General features: G+C 37.3%; 1 long non-coding RNA gene across 1 annotated transcript in view; it reads right to left on the bottom strand.

Annotated features, from left to right (window-relative positions):
- Window positions 1-5,830: 5,830 nt before the first annotated feature.
- LOC107684335 (uncharacterized) overlaps window positions 5,831-7,759 on the bottom strand; it is an 11,473-nt gene continuing 9,544 nt past the window's right edge. The window contains exon 3 of the long non-coding RNA XR_001633843.1: window positions 5,831-5,842. This is a non-coding gene — a long non-coding RNA (uncharacterized LOC107684335). The remainder of the gene's footprint in view (window positions 5,843-7,759) is intronic.

Genomic DNA, 7,759 nt, shown 5'->3' with positions numbered 1-7,759 from the left:
CAGGAAAAGAGCCGAGAGGCTGATGAAACAGGGGTCCACTTAAAACTGAGGGTTTAACAAATCCTTACACGTCCCTCGATCATCAAAGACAATCCACGCGGCTCTCCCCTCACACGCACAAGCACATGCACACACGCTATACTCTGACATGGCCTCTCATCCCCGCAGGAGGGCATTAAAGTTTGAAACCGGATTAAATAGCTAACTCGACTCGCCGGTAAATTGAAAATCTCGACTCTCTGTATGTTCGCCTGATACATTCGGCGGATGTCTCGTACAGAAACTCTGCATCTGCGGTTGCCCATTTATAAGGAGTGTGCGTTAGGCTCTAAAAATAACCTTCCGGTGACCTACTTTTCCTTTAGAATTCGTGTGTATTGTTTGCTTGAAACTAACAGAAAGGCGAGAAAAGCTTCAAAATTGTTCAGAGTGTTTATTTGGGAAATCAGATTAGGTAGCTAAAACTTGTTTTGCTCGCGATGAAGAATCACAGGAGGCAGAATGGTTTTGTGACAGGTGTATCAGCCAGCTAGGGTTGTGTTGTTGACTGTTGTTGTGTTTCCACATCTTTTTGCCCTCTGGGACCTGATGCGCGGTGAGACACGGAGCAGGGCAGCAGTAAAAGGGAAGTCAGAGATATAGGCACTGAGGAGATTGCTCTGACATGCTTGTCGGATTCTGTTCTGACCGATGAGGTTACCACGGGCGATGAAAAATGACACCTCTTGCGGTCTTCTCTGTCCTCCTCACTCTTTCTTAGTCCTGTTGTTAATAAATGCAACCTGTCAACCTGAGCGACTCGGATACATCCAGGATGTGGAGATGAAAAAGAACCCCAAGAATTTAGCAATCAGTCGTAGGCTTATGTAACGTAACACTGCATTTTAAATGACTCGAGCATGAAATGAGCTTCTTATTTGGGGAATCTCCAAGAAGATGGACTGCTTCCTGTTGTAGTTTTCATTCCCTCTCTTGCTCATGTGATTTGATAGTGAAACGAGTAAAATCAACAGGCAGGTCAGGAAAGTGGAAGGCTCATTGCCCCTCTGGGCTTAGATATTCTGACATCTGCGTGTTTACACACAGCCCCAAGGGTTCGTTCTCAATGACATGACTCTTGGTAACACAACAGCAGCGGATGCTGGGACTTGCAGGTATTGTCTTATTCGTGAAACACAAACAGAATAAATTTATGTGGAAATGAAGACATTTATAATCATACATAAATTGCCTTATTTAATTAAAGACAAAAATGAATATAAAGATATGCTTCACATGCTTGCCTATTTGCATTTAAGGAAGGCCCAGAGGTTTTAATATATAGCATAAAATACGGTGGCAGAGAGAGCTCAACGCGCTGCAACTTAAGAAAACACATGCAAATAGAAAAAGCACCAGCAAATTCTGAAAACATCATCGGTTTGACAGCACATGTGCTGCAAATACTCGCAACACAACCAAATACAGAAACGTGCTGCAAACACCGAAACGCACTGCAAATACAACACAGCCAAATACAAAAACGTGCTGCAAATACTCAGAACACAACCGAATACGGAAACGCGCTGCAAGTAGCGCAAACCACAATGGGGGGACAGCAATGCTTATGAAAATTAACCATGGTTTTATTATAGTAAAAGTGTAATAAACATGTTTTTTTTGGCAAATATTGATTACCTTTTGTATAACCACAGTTGTACAAATACCATGGTTAGTGTAGCAAAACCATGGTTAATTTGTGGTTACGCATGTGGTTATGTATGTATGTATAAAATATTTATTTATGTATTGGTTATTTTTTGTAAGGGAGGTTGTAAAAGTAGCCAGCTTACATAGCGGTTCACAGTAATTATATTTTGTCAGCTTATTTAGGTTAATAATATCCAAAAATCTAAGGAATCATATGATCAGGATGTTAAAATAAACAAAAATCTCACCTTTCATAGCAGACATTGATAAGCATGTCCCAGGTTCTTCACTTAATTGTTGCGGTTCCCTTAACATTTCCGATGTGGTCTGTGCGTATATTTGTAGCGCGTTTCTGTATTTGTTTGTGTTGTGAGTATTTGCAGCACGTGTGTTGTCAAACTGATGAAGATGTTTTCTTAATTTGCAGGTTTTTTTTTTTTTTTTCTATTTGCATGTGTTTTTCATTTGCAGCGCATTGAGCTCTCTCAGCCACCATAATAAAATACCAGAAAATCGCACAGTAAATACAATGTGAAGTAAATTAATAAGTAAATAAAAATAAAAGTATGCATAAATATTCAAAAAATAGTAAGCATTATAAATCAGTTAGTTCTGATCCGCAAATGTCTTTGTCCGCTTGGCATTGCTAGCATATTGGCGGTTTATTAGTACTTAGTTATAAAGCACATATTAATGTATTTTCTGCATGACCATATTCTAGATCCCTTAACCCTACCCCATACTTAAGCATAACTAATACAAATACCTTACTTACTATCAATAAGCTGAGTTTACTGAGGGGAAACTTTTAGTAAATTAAGAATATGTGTTAAATCTATAGTGTTACACAATCTAACAACACTGGAACCTTTTACTCTTTGTATTCGCTTGTCAGTGTTTTTGTCTTCCAGACAGATTTCTAGTCTGTGCATTGTGCAGTGACTCTTTCTGAAAGTTATCATTACACCATAGGTGGTGACAAGTGACAAGTCTTCATGAGTGACTCATTGAGTCATTCACACCACCGTTTAAAACCACTGATACATTCAATTGAAATATCACAGTGTGCTGCATAGATGCAACGGTTCATGTTGCAAGTATGGAATTTTCATTGCCGGAACAAAAGCAGAGAAGTAACTCAATTGGCAATGTATGTTACTTATTTTGTGTAAAAGTAATATTTAAATGGAATAGCAGCTGTGATTACCTGCTGATTACAGCACTCTAGCGGTGTGATATTGCTTAAGTATAGCTATTGTTTAGTTTACCATTTGTACTTTTTCTTCAATGAATATCATTCACAAGAAAGAAAAGATTCACAAACTTATTTGATTACTAATTGATTTAACAGCACAGAAGCACAACAGTAATGATCTATGCAGAATGAAGTTGAAAGTTTCACATCTACAGGTCTGACAGGACTACAGTAAGTTAAGTATTCTCCTATCTCACCATGTCGTATTTTGCCAGTGCCATTTAAGTTTGCTTGACACAGAATTGAATAGCTACATAAAAAAGGAGCATTTTTATTGAGTGAAGGTCATATAATCTGTATCCTGATTTTTCTTCTTTTCTTACCATGACTTTTAGTCAATATGAGTCATATGATATCAAAGCAAAGCCTAAATGATTGCAATAAACCAAGAATCTACCCATGTTGCTATATTTGAAACCATCTGCTGACCAGTTTCTGCCCTTTGGGAGGAGATAAAGGACTGGGAATTTCCTGAAGCACAAGTCATTATTAATTCCAAGATTCCAAGAGTCCCAAGAATGAAGCCCTGTGAAATTAGAGCAATCTTACTAGGTTGTAAACACACAAAGTCAAATGGAGACGCTGATTTATGTTTAATTACAGCAACAGCAATCAATGTTTGTTAGGTGGTCTGGGTTTCCATGGATAACCGGCTCTATATTATTCAGTTTGATTTTGTAAAGGTTTTAAAAGAGAAATTGACCACACGTAAAGGAAGATAACGTATCATATCAAGGCCTTGTATGTTAGTACGTTAAAGATGAGTCAATTATTTAAATCAACCTAAGGTTAAAGTTCCATAGCTTATCATTTCAACCTTAAACAGGTAATTAATCTTCATTCCCACGGTCTATTAACCAGTTAATATTGCATAAAAGCAGAGGATTCATACCTGTATTCTCATCCAGCAACAAGGATGCTTTGAGGTGCAGCAAATCCATTTCATAAAAGGGTAAAAAAAGGAAGCATGTTTCCATAGCAACAGAAAAAATACAGTTTAAATGATGACAAACAGTAGGTCTCTGAACCTCCACCTACGTGTGCACTTGAAAAATACAACCTCTCAGAACCCATCAACGTGGCAACTTAGTGAATTCTCATAACACTAATGGCTGGCAGCAGTCTTGGCTTAAATAGGTCACGGCAGGGGAATAATTGTATTAAGTCTGCTGCAGATAGACCAAGAATTCAACAGGAAAGACAGCTTTCTGTATTTGATGTTTACATCTACAAAAAAAATCTCATAAAAATGTTGAAAAGAATTAGGAGTGATAGAATTACTTAAAAGTTTCACATGGTAAAATTAGAAGAACTGAACTATTAAGAATTGCAGAAAGAAAAAATCAACAACATTATATACTCTTTTTAAGACATGTTTTGACACTTAGCTGGCCCTTGTTATAGCCCTGAATACAATTCTTATTCCAGTGTTGAAGTTTTGGCTATTAAAGTGTTGAATAACAAACCATGTGATGCTTAACTTTTCAAAAACTGTCCCCAACTTCCTACTCTGGCCAGTTGCAAAGAAGAGGAGGAAGATATGAATCAGGGTGATTAAATGATGACAGAAATCTCATTCTTGGGTGAACTTTTTAACTTACTGTTCTCATTTTATTTTGGCTGCATGGTTTGTGTGTGTTTTATAGATGTCACAGTTTGGCCATTGTTTAAAGCCAAGTACAAGTTGTACCCTGGAGCAAGGCCAGAACTGAGCACAGGGACATGAAAAGGGACAACTGGGTGGATTTATAACTCCGACAATTACAACAGGTATATGTCACCAACAAAACATACATACAGAAACATGCTACATGATCTCATGATGAAAATGTACCTGTGGGAACTTTTTCACAAGACGTGGAATACGTACCAATAAGTACATATCACAGCAGTTTCCAACAGTAATTAACAATAGAGGCGGTAAAACATCGAGCACTTGTAATTGTTTTCGTACACAGTTATGATTACAGCGCCATATGTTTGCTTTCCTGACATAAGCTTGCTTGGTAGCTCAGCTGGCATGGAATTGGACTTAGGATGCGGAATCCTTGGGTACGAATCCCGTGAAAAACAGGACTCACGATGAAAGAGCTGAAAGATGAGACATAAAAAAAAAACAAGCTAAAACGGCATGACTGTGTTTTTACGTCACATTCGCTTTTGTACATACTATCGGGTAGGTTTAGGTATAGTTTTAAAACATCAAGAAGCATTACAGTTATAGCACCACTCAACGGACATTTCAAGTCAGAACTGCAGTGACATGTACAAAACGATGGACATTTCACATCGAATATGTCACAAAACGTACATGGCGTTATGTATTTCGCATCTTGCGAAAAAGTTCCCACAGGTACATTTTCGTCATGAGATCAAGTTGGAAACAGAACAATGCATTGGCAAAGAAATGATTCTCTGTTGTTGACAACTCAAACACATAAGATGAGTCATTAAGAAAGTATGATTTCTTTTCTCTTTATTACTTTAACCTTTAGACTGTTACTCAACAGCTCATTCCTTGTCCACAACAGCGACAGTTTTTCTCTCTTTCTTTAACTCTCCGACAAAGTTATTTATGCAGCATGCTCCCAAAACGTTGGAGGCCAAAAATGAAGACATGAGCACACGTGTGTTGGAATACACCTTAAATCCTCCTCCGGGCTTTCAGCCTGAAGCGCTTTTCTCATCCTGTTGGACAAAATGCAACTTCAGTCAGAAAACACAACCAATCATTGAACAGGCACATTGAGTTCACATCAGAGGCATTCCGCAACACCCTTCCATGAGATGTTAGTAAAGGGAAAACAAAGGCTGTTTAAAATGAGGTTTTGTGAGGGATTAAACAGGAAATCAATGCTCTCAGAAAAATGCATTAGACAAGTAAACATGTGCACATGTCTAGTTAGTGCCTTGACCTCACTTGAAGGAATAGTTCATCCAAAAATCTAAATTCTGCCATCATTTACTCCCCCTCACATCATCCCAAACCTGTATTACTATGTGCTCATTTCTTAAAAGAAAAAAAGAGACATTTCTCAAAATATTTCTCTTATGTTTCACAGAATAAATGACGAGTTCTGAAACAAAATGAGGGTAAGTAAATGATGACATGCACATTGCCACATGCAACCAGTTTTACTTCTATAATTTGAGGGATTTCAGAGGAAAACTCATTGAAAATATTCAGTGTGGGGGTCGGCATGGAGTTCTGACCATCTGCAAATGTAGGGACTTTGAATATGGTGAAATATTTCAGCTTATGCAACTACACAGAAGGCAACCTTCCGAACAGATGTGATGTATTCCATACACATCCATGTGCATGAGCTGAGAATTATTAATATTTTTTGTCAGTCTTTATGTGAAACATCTGTGATTTCTGTAGAATTAATGGCTATGAACTCAGCGAGAAATAATTACTAACTGTAGTCTTGGGAAACTTATTATATGTTGCTTTCAAAATTATTTGTGGCATAACTTTCTAAGTACATTTCCTGAAAAGAGAGAGAAACACAATATCCAATGAGAAAAATTACTTGCTTACTAATGAACTAACTAACGAGAGAGAGAGAGAGAGAGAGAGAGAGAGAGAGAGACAATATTCAGCAAGGGGAAAAGTTCTACTTTATTTTTTGGGAATTTAATTGGAACTTTATTTTTTGGGGAATTTAATTGGAACTGGAAAAGTGACTGTTACATGTCAGGACTGAGCTAGACAAATTGTGAGCTTGCAAAAGTTGGGCCATATTTTTTCTAAACATTAAATTTTTTTTTTTAGCAAATGTATTTAGGACATTATGCCACAAATAATTTTAGAGGAACCATACTGTATAATAGGTTGCCCAACAGTCAGGGGTGTGAAGTAACAAATTACAAATACTCACGTTACAGTAATTAAGTAGTTTTTATCAGTAATTGTACTTTTTTGAGTAGTTTAAAAATTGTGTACTTTTACTTTTACTTGAGTACATTTTAAGTGATGTATCGGTACTTTTACTCCGCTATTTTCATCCGTTTGTGGTCGTTACATGCTTATTTTAATTTTATTTTTATCCATCAACGTGATTGGATAGATAGTAACAGGTCTCGTGACTTTCGTCAAATCAAATTGTGCATAGAAAACTTTAACCGCCAACTGTTTATCATGGCTGCTGGAAGTGCATTCTTCAAGCATCAATTCAGTCGCATCTTCCTCTATGTTAAGGTAAATTTCGGATTTCTGCTTACTAAATGATTTGTATACATGCTTGCCTATCTACACGGCCTGAAATTTGGTGTGAGGTTGCGGGTATTGCATACAGTGTTAACTCCCGCAAGTGCCACGTTCGGTAAATAAATTCCCACTCACTTATAAGACGCGCGATCTGCGCTGCATCGTCTCTCTCTCGCGTGCGTTCTGCAGCAGTCCCTTGGATAAGTGTTGTTTGTTGTTGAACTTGTTGACTTTTGATGAGTTTGAGCGCGTGATGCGCGCTGTGAAAAAGTGTGTCAGCACCTGCAATCTGCACCTTATTGATGAGGGGCGTAGCCATCATTTAAGAAGTGAGGGGGACAGAAATGTTATATATATATATATATATAAACATTATAATATAACATTTCTGTAACCTACCAGTCAACAGTTTTTGAACAGTAAGATTTTTCATGTTTTTAAGAAGTCTCTTCTGCTCACCAAGCCTGCATTTATTTGATCCAAAGTACAGCAAAAGCAGCAATGTTGTGAAATATTTTTACTATTAAAAATAACTGCTTTCTATTTGAATATATTTTAAAATGATTGCTGTGATCAAAGCTGAATTTCCAGCATCATTACTG

This window comes from Sinocyclocheilus anshuiensis, unplaced genomic scaffold, assembly GCF_001515605.1.
Source record: "Sinocyclocheilus anshuiensis isolate Anshui unplaced genomic scaffold, SAMN03320099.WGS_v1.1 scaffold365, whole genome shotgun sequence".
Classification (NCBI taxonomy): domain Eukaryota; kingdom Metazoa; phylum Chordata; class Actinopteri; order Cypriniformes; family Cyprinidae; genus Sinocyclocheilus; species Sinocyclocheilus anshuiensis.
Note: the sequence above shows the minus strand (reverse complement) of the source record. Positions and strands in the feature narration are given on the sequence as shown.